The sequence below is a fragment of the Hypomesus transpacificus genome, chromosome 19, assembly GCF_021917145.1.
Source record: "Hypomesus transpacificus isolate Combined female chromosome 19, fHypTra1, whole genome shotgun sequence".
NCBI classification, from domain to species: Eukaryota; Metazoa; Chordata; class Actinopteri; order Osmeriformes; family Osmeridae; genus Hypomesus; species Hypomesus transpacificus.
Window position 1 is genome coordinate 8,833,559 of NC_061078.1, and position 13,467 is coordinate 8,847,025.

Sequence of the window (13,467 nt, forward strand, 5' to 3'; positions counted from 1 at the left end):
GCTTTCATTTGTTCAGAGGAGAGGTCTATTTTTGAAACGGTCCTACAATTGTTGACAACAAATTAAGATTTGGCATTGCTTCTGTAAAGGAGCTTTGCACATAATCTGTTTTTAATTATTTTCATCATATACATTTTGGACATCGTGTCATTCCTACAGTCCAAAATGTATATGATTAAGGTTAAATTACTTAGGTTAAGTAATTTAAGGCCAATAGCTTTGTTTGATGTGAATCCCCTTCACCCTTCAATCTTGGTATTTAGTTTGAGTAATCAGAAATCATGTAATATATAAATGATACAACAAGGTAAAAAAACAACTGGAATCAACAAAAACATGTTTACTGTTTTCTAAAACATTTAATGGTTTTCTATGCAATTAAAGTGTGTGTAATGTTGTTGAGAAGCAATTTTGTAACATTTGTTGAAATAAACTTAACATACTGATAGCAACCAATAAATCTAACGGTTTGATAGTAAAAACAGAATAAATCTGATATATGTTGGGGTCGCAGGACTGTGAACACAATCATTAATTAAGGTTGAACCGGCACTTATCTGTTGGGGTTGCAGGACTCTAAACACAACCATTCATTAAGGTCGAATCGGCACTTGCAATTGGACTGAATTCAATGTTTGGACAGGTTACCCATCTGTCTACTTACCTTTATACTGGCAGTAGTCAGGCATGTGTTTTGGATATTTGGGATATTTTGGTTTGAATCCTTTCGTACTCTTGCGAAAGGATAGCTAGGCTCGTAAAACGTACCTACCCAGCCTTGAAAACCTTGTCTTGGGTTATAATAACATTCAGACAAGCTTTCCTTTTAACCACCTACCTGTCTATATGTGCTGTATCAAACATACCACCTGAAGCCTTCTGTAACATTGCATGCAAAAAAAGGCTATTCAAATAAATTGTATTTGATCACTTAATCTGTAACAACCTTAGAATATTATAAAATCAAAAGAGAAATTCATTCTCTTCTCCGTTAGATGATTTTGTATTACCTCTAGATAGGCATAGACAGGTAAATCCAGAGGACAAGTCTTAGCACCAGCTGCAGTGATCTGGGTACTCTTATCGTCATAAGGACGATGCAAAGCAATCGTTATAAGCAAATGCTCTGACAGAACTACCAATAAGCTCCCAGGGAGATAAAAGAGGTTTTCTTCCATCAGATAGATATTCAGGGGTGTCTTTGATCTACCAGGTGGATGACTGACCTATTTTGGGGTTCTTTGGGGGCAAAGTGACATTTCATGCCTGCCTTGCGCAAGAAAAAGCCATTGAAGTTTCTCATGCATGGTGTTACAAAGGTATGTCGGCACACTACAAGATAGACACACATGAGGACAAGAGAGATACATTTAAGATAGGCATTTCAAAGTACACCCTTGAGTACGTTGTGTATCAGGAAATATTAGTCTACGTATTGAGTGTGTTAGATCATATTCAATAAAGTGGTTTGCCTTTCAGTCCCATTTATCCTCTTTGTCTAGTAGAAAGTTTAAATATATTTAAGGTTACACTATAGCGCTAGCACATTGTATCATATATTGTAGTACAGAGCTACTTTTAATGATTAAATAATGTCACAGTTATGTTGACTTTAAGATCGTAGCCTTCAGGCCCAGTCCAACATGAATACATCATTATTACAGGTTGTTTATGGCCACTGTTATCTGATGTATGGTTATTGGATAAGTAAATACTTGGACTCCCTTTCACAGCCAATACGTATTCATGTGATTATCTTAATTTCACAAAAGTAAATAATCTTTACATCAAAATTTAAAAATGTGACATTCCCTTGCCACACATAAGGTAAACTGCTCTACACAAATATTACTTACATTTGACCCCATTTGTCACAATCTCCATCATAGCAATCGAAGATAAAGTAGCCATAGGCTGATCCTCTTGTTGTCTTTGTGCATATCAGAGAAACTTGGTGTTGGTGAGTATCAGTCATGTTCTGCACTGAAGACGTGCTTTGCGTGGGTTTGTGTCGTGTGCTGTGGAGCAGAAGAGGTCTCTCACTGCCACGGCATCTCGCATCGTTGTTCCGTCTGGGGTAGTAAATGAGTAAGACGGATAGAGAGATACAGCATGACGGAGAAAACATGTGACAGTGCAAGAAAGAGAGGGGGGGGGGGTGAATGACAGACCAAGAAGGAGAAAGGGAAATCGAGTCATATTGGCGAGAATGGGATTCAGCACGACAGAGAAGCACAGGATGAAAGGAGGCTGCTACCGGATATTCAGGAAATGAAGCTGGAGATGGAGAGAGAGGGGGGGAGTGAGTGAAGAAGAGAGAAGGGTGACTCATTATTTTACCTCCGAGATGCTTTTATTCCACACTGCTTCACTAATGGGATCAGTCCCATGAACCACAGTGACTTGGCAGTTTAGCCCAACCTCTGACAAATCTCAGGTCCTTGTGCCCCCTCGCAAACTCACAGATGCTCTCCCAGGTTGCTGGAGCGCAATGTTAAATGCTGAAACATTGCCACATGGACACCAGGTCAATAAGTAGGTCAATAGAGGTGGTTGTTGCTAATACAGTTCAATCCTGCCAGTGACACAGTACTGCTGTTTTGATTAAAACGCTATGTTCACTGTTTGCCCTTCAGGACACTTCAAATAAATGCATAGAACATGAAGCACTTTGAGTTTACCTATGGCCATGGATGGCTTGCTCAGGCCAAGGGCCAGGAATCATGTAAATAGTAGCAAATGTGGTTATAGTTCAAGTTTAGGGCTTCATAGAGAAGACATAACAATTATGAATAAGATGCCCACAATTTGTGATTATTGCATTAAACAGCATGTCATTATTTTCACATGTAATAAGGGTTCATGTGTCACAACTCGGCATTTACACAAGACTTTATGGGGCATTATAATAATAATGAGCATGAACCCACGTTCTCTTCTCCAACTATGGGGATTCATTTAATTTGATAAACCAGCTCAGAATGAACAGTTCAGGGAGGTCATCTGCAATAGAAGATAGCTGGTATTCAAATAGGATCTTCCTTTTAGATGTTCATTCCTTCGCACACCTTCACATTTTAAGGAGACACTCTGCACAGCAAGACATTCTTGAGGGAACCAGTTTACTCCTCTGTGGGATAAATGCTGTTATGTTTTTGTCATGTTTTTGTCATGTTTTTGCATTTTAACAGCACAAAGGCACATGGGGCTCATGTACTGATTATAATCTATGATATAGTACACTGAATGCGACCTTTAAGGAATGCAACCAAAGGACTTGTTTTAAGGAATAGCACATTAACGTGTCTTGCATGATCAGATGTTTTTGTTTGGCTGACGTTTCCCAAAAATGAAATGCTGCTGGTATTTCTCTGGAATGTAATAAGATAGCTGACGTTTGGAGTCATGTCCTGTGCCATTTCTCAAAATATTTACACTGAAGCTCTGAAGCCGTCTCATACATATTATGAAGAATACAGCCGTTCTCCACTCATTATAAAGGAAAGAACCCAGCGTTGGGTCAAAGCGACATCCAACATAAACCATGGGGTCAGCTCCAGCTATAACACATGAATGCATAATTGGTTTAGACACCTTTCAACACATAAACAACTAAAGCCTACAGCTACAATTGTGTTTAGGCAATGCTTCACTATGTAGTAAAGTTGAACAATTAGTGGCTTTTTTTAACACTCAGTAAATGTTGTTATACGTTGTATATTATTGTTAAATTCATATTATAATTTATATTACTCTGACATGTAACAGACGGCAGCTGATGAACTGTGTTTGTGACATCTGTTACATATCTGCATGAGAAATGTGAAGAGATCTGGTCTGAATGTAGAGCTTTGTTTGTGATTGTGAATGAAACCACAAAGAAAAACATCAGCTCAATTCAATCAGCAAAAAAGTCTGACTTTTCAGCCAGTTATAGTGTTGTCAATGTATACTCAGCATGAAAATGTATCACACACTCAGGGATTGTACTCTCTTTTTTGAGTTGGTTGAACTTTTTTGAGTGGCAAGAATTCATATTGTTTTTGTACATTGGAGGACTGACTGTCTGGGTTGGGAATAAAAGGGGCTAAGCAAAAACAATTCCCTCTGCCTGTATCTGACAGTCATGCATTGTCTTAATGCGGCTTGAAATTTGAATTATATTTCCAGGAGTTGAAGCTTTCACTGCATATTCTTCTAACCATGAAATCAAGCCAAAATTGAGTGCAGTGAGACTGCAGGGTGAATGCATAGGTGTAGAATTTACTCCTGATATTCTATTTTATTCTATTATTTTCAAAATAATGTAATTATTATTTCATTTCTCCATGACAGCAACTTGCTGTGTAACATAATCTGTGCTGTGCCATGCAGAAGTAATAAGTACGGTACCTAACGCCCACTTAACACCTTTCCGCGTAATTTTACTGTCATTATTCACCACTAAGCCTTTCTCACTCCTACACCATTTTACAATTTCTGTACAGTATTTTCCCACAGGCTGACTCATTTATCTTAAACATTTAATTCAATTACTGTGTACACTGTACACCTGTGAAACAGGTTGGAGTTATATTTGACTAAAAAGTCAAAGTCACACATTTCCATAACAAATCTCCAAATGGATTTTCAATTTCGACATCTGTTTGTTTGGCTTATGACAAACAATTGACATAAAGTACTAAAGTGTGTTCAGTCTTTATTGTGCTGTGTGAAAAAAAACTTTTGTACTGTTGAAGTTCCGTCTTTCCTCTGGGTTAGTTCCAAGGGCACCATCTGGTGAAGGACACTAGGGCCCCAGCAGGCAGTGGCCCATTAAATGAGACATTCCCTATGTTTGTAACTTTGTCATCTGTAGGGGTATTACTAGTAACAGGTTACATAGAAATGATATATAACTATATTAACAAAACACTGAAGTATGTATGTATATATGTATTTTGTTACTAAGATTTTATACCTATATTTACCATTGTAACTTAAAAAAAATGTGGATCACAATTTTATAATGTAATAATGTGCATGTTTTGCTCTATGAGATTTTAAATTGTGAGTCTGGCTCTCAGGCTTTCCTCGAAATGTTAAGTAATATCTTTGTACAGCTGTCATCTTACGGTAATAATCCTGGATGTGTATCCCTGTAATTATCTAGAATACAATCAATGCATGCAGATTAAAGATGGATATTTGTTATTGTATTGATAATTATATCAATTAAGAATGGAATTAAATCAAAACTAAAATAAATACCAAATACACATTCGGTAAATACAATTCAAAATCAATATGCCACTGAATAATTCAGTATTTTAATTTGGGTTATATGATAATGGCCCAGAAATAATTCATAAAGAAAGTAAGTGCAATAAATCTAATTGCACTGCCTCAGCAGATTGTCCTTCAACATTTGTTACCCTCTCTCTTCCTTTCTTGCACATGATTGTTAGATATTTGTGCGATCATGTATGGTGGCCTCACAACTGTTTGTCTTTCTTTCCATAAGCTAAAAAGAAAAAAACTGGAAAGGTGATCGAAATCCATCATGACGGGCAGCACTGAATTTTATGCTAGAGATCTCCAAACAGTGATGACAATGTTTTCGGTTCACTATTACAAGTTCAAATCAGATTTGCATAGCCTTTTTTTACACACACGAAAACAAGAAAACACATGTTTTTGTGATACGAGCACTGGTAATGATCCCACTTATGGCCAATTACAACAAGAGTATGGCTGAAATATGACTGACTACATGACACAGCATGCATCATAATGGCTGGTAGGCCTATCAACTATTAACCATTAGCTGATATTGTGTAAAATCATCTTGTCAAATCAGTGGCCTAGACCTAATTATAGGGAATGGAGTTCTGCAGACAAAAAAATTGATTTATGCAGCTTGCAAATCATCTTGAGAGGAATGTAAGGAATGAGAGAATTAAATACAAAATGAAGTGCAGAAGTAGTTAAAGTACATTGGAACATTCTAAGAACTTCTACATTTGTGTCACAAACCGTGTCAGTAAATATGCCTACGTAATCAGCTTTTTATAGTACCCAACATATTATAAATATACTATACTATTCTAAAGCCCAACACTATACCATTTAGTTGAAACCCAACACCAACACTTTCTTCTACTAAATTGACGATTCTACCTGCTGCATCCGTTGCCTGGATACTAGTAGATAGCATTCACACAGTACAGCATTCACAGTGCATCCAGTCTACCCCAGCATCTGGGAACTGTCAACAGCAGGTATCACTGAGAGTAGGAATTACAGTGACAGTTTTGACAAAACAGGGATAACACGAGTACCAACATAAAGGTCTACAACAAAGTCTCCTTGTCATTGGGGATGATGAGAAGTTAAAATCATACTGGGATGCTGGACGGGCTAATGTGTATGTCTTGAGGGTGTGTGAGAGCAATTTAATTTAAAGTAATTTTGTTTCAACACGTCTATAAGCATGTCCGTGCACGCGTGTATGAATGATTAGTGAAGGAAAGCACAGCTTCAGTGACAGATGGTAGATCCACACATAGATGTTCATGTGGAGAGCTGAGTCTTTGAGCCTATTTTATCAACAACATGACACAGAGGGAGGGATTGAAAAAGTTACAATATATTTACTCACCAGAGCCACATTTTCTTTACCAAACTGTTAAATTGATTACATTGAGGGGCCTACTCTGTCTGAATCTTTAGCCCATCTTGCTGTTTTGCTATGATTGTCTTTGCAATTGAAGTGTGAAGTGATGTATTGTTTTTGTAATCCAGAGACAGGATAAGACAAGTCTCAAGGTGTTTTCAATACTCTGTTGGCCAGCCTCCATTCTTTTGTCATACCTCGAGTCTCTCACAAAAATAGAGGGATATTAACAGCATTGTTTACTCAGTCAACACAATGTTGGGTGGAGCGGATGTGAATACTAAGCCAGAGTTTGAGTGGTCTGTGGTTATTCTTAATCATGCAAGATAGATGAAAGATATCAAATGATGCGCATCCCCAGAGGCTGTGGTCGAGTGCCAGACAGCAGCTATGCACTGAATGGTAAAAGAGATACCTGGACAGTCAGTATTACATTATTTACAATAACATAATGGAACTGTTTCAGTTACTGTATCCAGAATTCATAAGATGATCCCGATGAACCCAAGATACAGGAGACTTGATTCACAGCAGGAAAGCAATGTTTTCAAATGACATTTTCTCATCCTTATATTAGCTTCAGCAAAGGCTCATTAAGGTTCTTTGCAAAGCATAGATCCTTAATATGTAACAAACAACATGCCTGTATGAGAACTATACCTACACTGCCAGTGTCAGATATTGTTGCTAAATCATAAAGTCTAAAATAAAATATCCTTTATTATTTAAATTATTTAATGTCACATTTTATACATACATTGAGTGGAGGAGACAGCCATGGATGGTCAGAGGGGCATTTACATTTATACTTCTGCTTTATACTTCCCAATACATACATTTCCAACTGTTCAGTTCCACAACTTGCATGGGGTGACAGACTTATCACTTCATTCTTGAATGTATGCTTCCAGCAGCTGGGGAAAAAACTCATAGAAAGATTTGAGACACAGTTTAATTAGGACAGGTCACTGTGTCACAAATATTTCACCTACCTCTGAATTTTGTATTCAAAGTAATTCTCCCCAATACCCTTCTACACACAACAGGCAAAGCGCTGCTGGGATATTAAGTTACTCTTGTTGGTTGATTGGCATGGTATGAATATGACTTCATGCATTGATATCCCAGCCCCATCTAACCCACCTTAAATGCAAACCCTAGATTGTAACTCTTAGGTACTAACTTGACTGCAAAAGCCCATTGCTAATTGAAGTAGCTCATTACAAAGTCGAAGTCTACTGAGTGTTTAACATATGGACCTCACATGCATGTATGTTGTGTGGGTGTGTGTGTGAATGTGTAGTAAACTTACAGACCAATCAACAACACCTCCAATAATGACCTTCTTGTCTTTCAAACTGTCTTGTCTGGTCTTGGTAGTATCAATCAATACCGGTACCCACCAGAGGGCTGCAGGGTGGACTGTTGCTGGACTTGAGCTATTGTAGTCTCTCTATTTTTAGACCAACCTACCTTGCACAACTGTCAACACATTTTGTTGAAAACACCTTCTTGGGTCACGGTCAATTCAGTGTCAATACAAAAATAAGTGGATGCATAAAGCACTTTTAAGCCCTGATACAAAATAAACACATGTGAAAATGTAATCATTCTGACTATGCTCTGGGCGATGTTTGATGATTGAACATGGCTGAAGTATTCAGTCCAGAAGTCTGAAGAGTGGTGGTAAGTCATACGACACCAGCTGTGCATGAATGTAATCCAATACCTTGGGAATTTTGCCAACTTGAAGTTGCAAATTGCCTAAACCCTCTTCTGCAATAATGCTTCATTACAGACTAATAGTAAAAAATGTTGTATAATGTGAGCTTTTACATAGTTTGAGTGGCAGATAAGTAAGGTGTCCTGTTTTCAGTTACCCATCTATGCAACATCTTGAAATTCTGTAATGTACTACTGTAGTATAAAGTAAATCTGTAATAAGGGGGGAATCATAAGAACTTTGGTAACTCATGCATGCCTTACCCAACTTTTACTTTACCCTTCTTCCTGCAGCTATACCAGTTGGGTGAGTAGAAATAGCTGTTTCTTCTTCATGTTCTATGATTTGGTCTGTTGTTTTCTGCTTTTTTCTTGATTTAAAAATACCAATTACCAGACTCATTTACCAGATCCCTGTATATATTCTACTTTTTCAGCCAAAAACATGTTTCTGAGGAAGGCCTCAAAAGTTAAAACAACCCAGGAAATGACTGTATCAGATATAAAATAAACATCGGAGGCAGGAATTTGATCATTAAGTAGTTTGTATCTTTCTCTGAGCATGCCACTAATCATAATGTTGCCATGGAGGCAGGGGTGTTTGGCACACAGTCAAGCAGAATTCACAGCAAGCATATTGGTGTGGGTCACGTCACATGCCTGCAGGCTGATGATGATTAATGAATTCCATCACTGTCATTCCGGGTTGGCTTTCACAAGGAATAACTCTCCTACCAGCTGGTTAAGAGAATGGCTTATTTCTGGGCATTTAGATAATTTGCTGAAGGCTTCTATTGTGGAGGGAAACGAGTGGCTTGCTTTAACAGTCAAAATAATGGTAAAAAATACATGAACACGTACTTAATGGTAGTTGTTGAGAAATGCACACTAACTGTGCCAGTACTAACTGTTTGAACTATGTTTGATTATACAAACCTGAAAAATATATCACACAGTGAGCTTTTCATGATTTAGCGATGCGTTGTTATAAAGACAAATAATGTTGCTGTTAACATCTGGTATTTTCTGCAACACATCAAGGTCGCAACATTGTTCTAACATTCTAACAGAGATGTTCCTTCATTTATCTGACTTTTCAAATCATGCCTCTGTTGGGATGTTGTTATTGGAACATCTCCAATTGCAGTCTTTAAATCCCTGTCTTTGACAGTGATTGTACCAGGGGCAAAAATAGCAAGGTTGGACAAGAAAAGATTTTCATATCATGAGATTTTTCATGTCGAAGGAGGCTGTCATGGGGCTCTGTATTTCCCTTCCCGAACACTTCCTCCATCTATTGATCAGTCTCTATGAAAAATGCTCTGACCTGATGGGTGGGACCCATCCTCCCCAGTAAGTGTGAGCTTTGATCTGCGTGGTAACTGAATTACAGATCGATTTCCACCCCCTTCCCAAGCCATCTACTGAGGAGATGCGGTGGATGTCTTGGAAAAGTAATAGATCACTGAAACAGATCCATGGAGAGGAAAAGGCTTGCAACAGCCACAAAGAGTGCCAGGGATAAAGAAAAAACCTGCTAAATTCCCTCATTTGCAGAGCTATGTTGTATAACTTCAAAGTGAATTCCAACATTAGTGCTCCTGAACAATGAAGTTACACTTCTCAGTTGTCATGGATCCTGCTGCATTAAGCTTGAGCCCAGTGGAGTAATTAAATTATGGATAGTACTAAATCAATAACAGATGTCCACTTTTTGCACTGTACCTTTAAAAGTGCATCTCAGTCAACCAGCCCTGTACATAGATATGAAGGGGGTTGACAGTTGATTTGTAATGTCCCACGTTTAGTATGAAGGCCGACTTAGCGTGAACCCTTTCTCACAGAATCCCTTTGATTTGGAAAATACTTCTGGGAAAAGCAAAAAAAAAATATCTGTCACTATCTAAAAAAGCTAAAGAGTAATGATAACTTAAGTCTTAGATTACTTTGGTGAAAGGTAAAACTGTTCAATTGACAATTACATCTTACACATGAATAGTTGATAAACACGTTAGCTATAGGAAAATAGTAAATGTGTTAACATTCAGGTGTATGTATTGTGAAGAGAAGAATGTGCCCTGATTAAAAGAAAATGCTGTACCGAAACATAAAACATAGTTATTTGCAAATCACCTACCTCCATGGGAAGTCAAATAAAATATGCACGGATAACAAGGCATGAATAATGCTTTGCTGGACTGTGGATCAATAATTAATAAGATATTTATTTCCTAGGTATTTGAAAACATTCCTACAGGCTATGGGATGGTTAGGGGCTTTAACTGAGGCTGGTTGCATAGCTGTTGCAATGCCTTGAATTGTTTGACAATTTTTGGAATACTATATGGTAGTCCTTGAGCCCTTCCTTACTTCTAAATGTCTGTCTAAGCTCTGAGCTACAGTAGGGCCATTGTATTTATTTCCCTGGTGTTTCACAGACAGGACAAAAACTCAGCACTCTACCCAAGGTCATGTACGTACACACAGGCATACACTTACACAGTCTGCACAGAAAGATAGATAATCCCCATCTCATTCAGTCACACACACACTGTTCATCAGAAATCACATTTCCTCCCCAGTGACTTTAGTCCATTTAAGATCTTTCAATCCCCAGTATGATCTTTGGGACCATCAGGATGTATTTTTTTATGTATTTTGAAAGCAGCAGCAGATGTTTTTAAGAATGTGACCCATACTTTATTGTAGTTATTGAAACACTATTACTATATAGTTTTATTTAATTAGGGACATTTATATACCTAATATATTTCATCATTATAACTTTTCCCCCAGTGAATGCATCTTTGAAATGGAATTTAATGAAATTCCTCACCAGCAACTGGTAGTGTTCACCCATCTTCTTCTGCTGCTGGGTTGGTTTCTTTTTTGAGGAGAAAGACAATATATTACAGCCTGTAGCAATCATCATGGGGTAAATGAAATCACCATCAAGAACGGGTACCCATTACCTCTCATCTCTTCTGTGTTTGAATAACTGCAGGGTGCTAACATCTTCACTAAACTCATTCTTGGAAATGCTTACAATCTAGGAAAGGTAGGGGAGGGGGATGAGTGTAAGACTGCATTCTATGCTCCCAGTGGGATGAGTACCTCGTAAAGTCCTTTGGTCTCACAAATCTCCCAGCTGTGTTTCAATCTGGTGAATAAAGTCTTTGGAGATTGTCTTAATCAGTTTGTCTTTGTTTACCTGGATTATATCCTAATTTACTCCCCAAATGAAAAAACTCATATTCAGCACATCCGTGTAGTGCTTCAGCACCTTCTCCTCAACAAGCTATTTGTAAAAGCAGACAAAGGTGAGTTTCATGTTCCCACTGTCACTTTCCAATGATTGTTTCTGAAGCCGGCTTCCAGATGGATCAAGCATAAGTCTGCTGTGGCAGAGTAGCACACGCCGAAGAATCATAAACAAATCCAAAATGTGATAAAAAAAATTATATATATGAAAGGGTTATCTGTAATTAAAGCACTATTGCTGCTCCATTGCATGCACTCCCCTCCTTTAATGTGAAGTTTCAGTGGACTCCCCAACCTGAAAAGGTAGAGTATGCCCACAACACACTGCTTGGGTCAGCCACTGGTCTCTCCCCCCTTTTAGTGCGTCTATGCGTGTTTGACGCCCCGTTCTCTGACCTGGAACCGGAAGTCACGGCCCCCACCCCCCCGAGTCATTGATGGTGGTCCTGTGTACACTATGAATGGTCCTGGTAGAACCATTCTCCACTTTCTTCCCTGTGTGTGTGGGTTCCACCTGTGTGATTGTCTTTACCGCCCTGATTAGTTTCCCCTGTCCCTTGCCAGGGTATTTAGCCTGGGAAGGGCTGTTTTTCTGCCCCTCTGTGCAAGTGGATGTTAGTACCTTTGTGTCTAGTGTCCCAACATCTATTCTTAGTGTCTCACTACTTACTGAACCCTGCTTTATTTCCAGGACTCAGCTTTTTTCCTACCGTTATGTTTGTCTGCTTTGGACTGTTACCAAACTCTACTCTGTTCCTGGACCTTGCCTTTTCTTCTTCTTGTTGGATTATGTGCTTGTACTAATGATTGCCTTCCAGTATACCACACCTTTTGCTACGTTTTTATTTATTTATTGAACTCTATCTTATTAACTCTGTCTCCGCCTTTGAGTCCTCTTGTCTAGTATCTGTCGTTACAGATAGATGTGTCCCTTTCTAAATCATCTCCAATCAATGGAACCTTTCAAATTCTTCATATTAATCTGCATTTGATAACATTGACAATTAGTAAGGTATTGTATGACGTCTTTGTCATTTTGATCGACTTGATGGATACTAAACATAACCACACATCATTGTATCGTTGCTAAATTGTCTAATTGTCTCTACTGTGGCTTTGATTAACATTGTAACCCAATCATTATTTTAATGATACTGAGCCCACGTTTCCAGAGCTACTGCATAGACTTTATGCTTTGTCTAGGAAGTGGTATCCTCAAAAACTAGCTCTGGGGCTGAATTGCCGATTCCTGTTGTGCCTTCCACTGTCTGAACAGATGCACACTTATACTATACATTAAATAGCAACATTTTCCCTGAGCAATTGTAATAACAAGTGCACCACACTTTTGTTAATGAATGCACATGACTTAATTTATGGCTAGACATTGCTGTTGATAATGGCATAAAAGCTTCTACATAATTGAGTGCACTGTTGACTAAACCTGCAAACGTAGGGAACTAGGTATACTATAAAGCTAACTGACAGTATGATCGACAATGTGAATCAAATTTCGGAATAATTTCACACTAATTATAGACATTGGCATAACAATGACATTTCAATGCCCTTGGACATAGATTCATGTGGTCAGTTCATTCAAACTCTTGAGAGCAATGTAATCACATTCACCTTACAGGACCAAGGACAATGTCATGCCACACTACAAAGGAAAAAAATTCCATACGATTTGCTTTAATGAGATATTTAATGAGACCCCCTTCCCTATCTTGAAGGGTTGAAAGGAGGTCAAAATGAACCTGTTTCCTATCAAAGGCCTTTCAAAGGTTAAATGAGATGGTTGATGCACCGCCTGAGTGGACACAGGC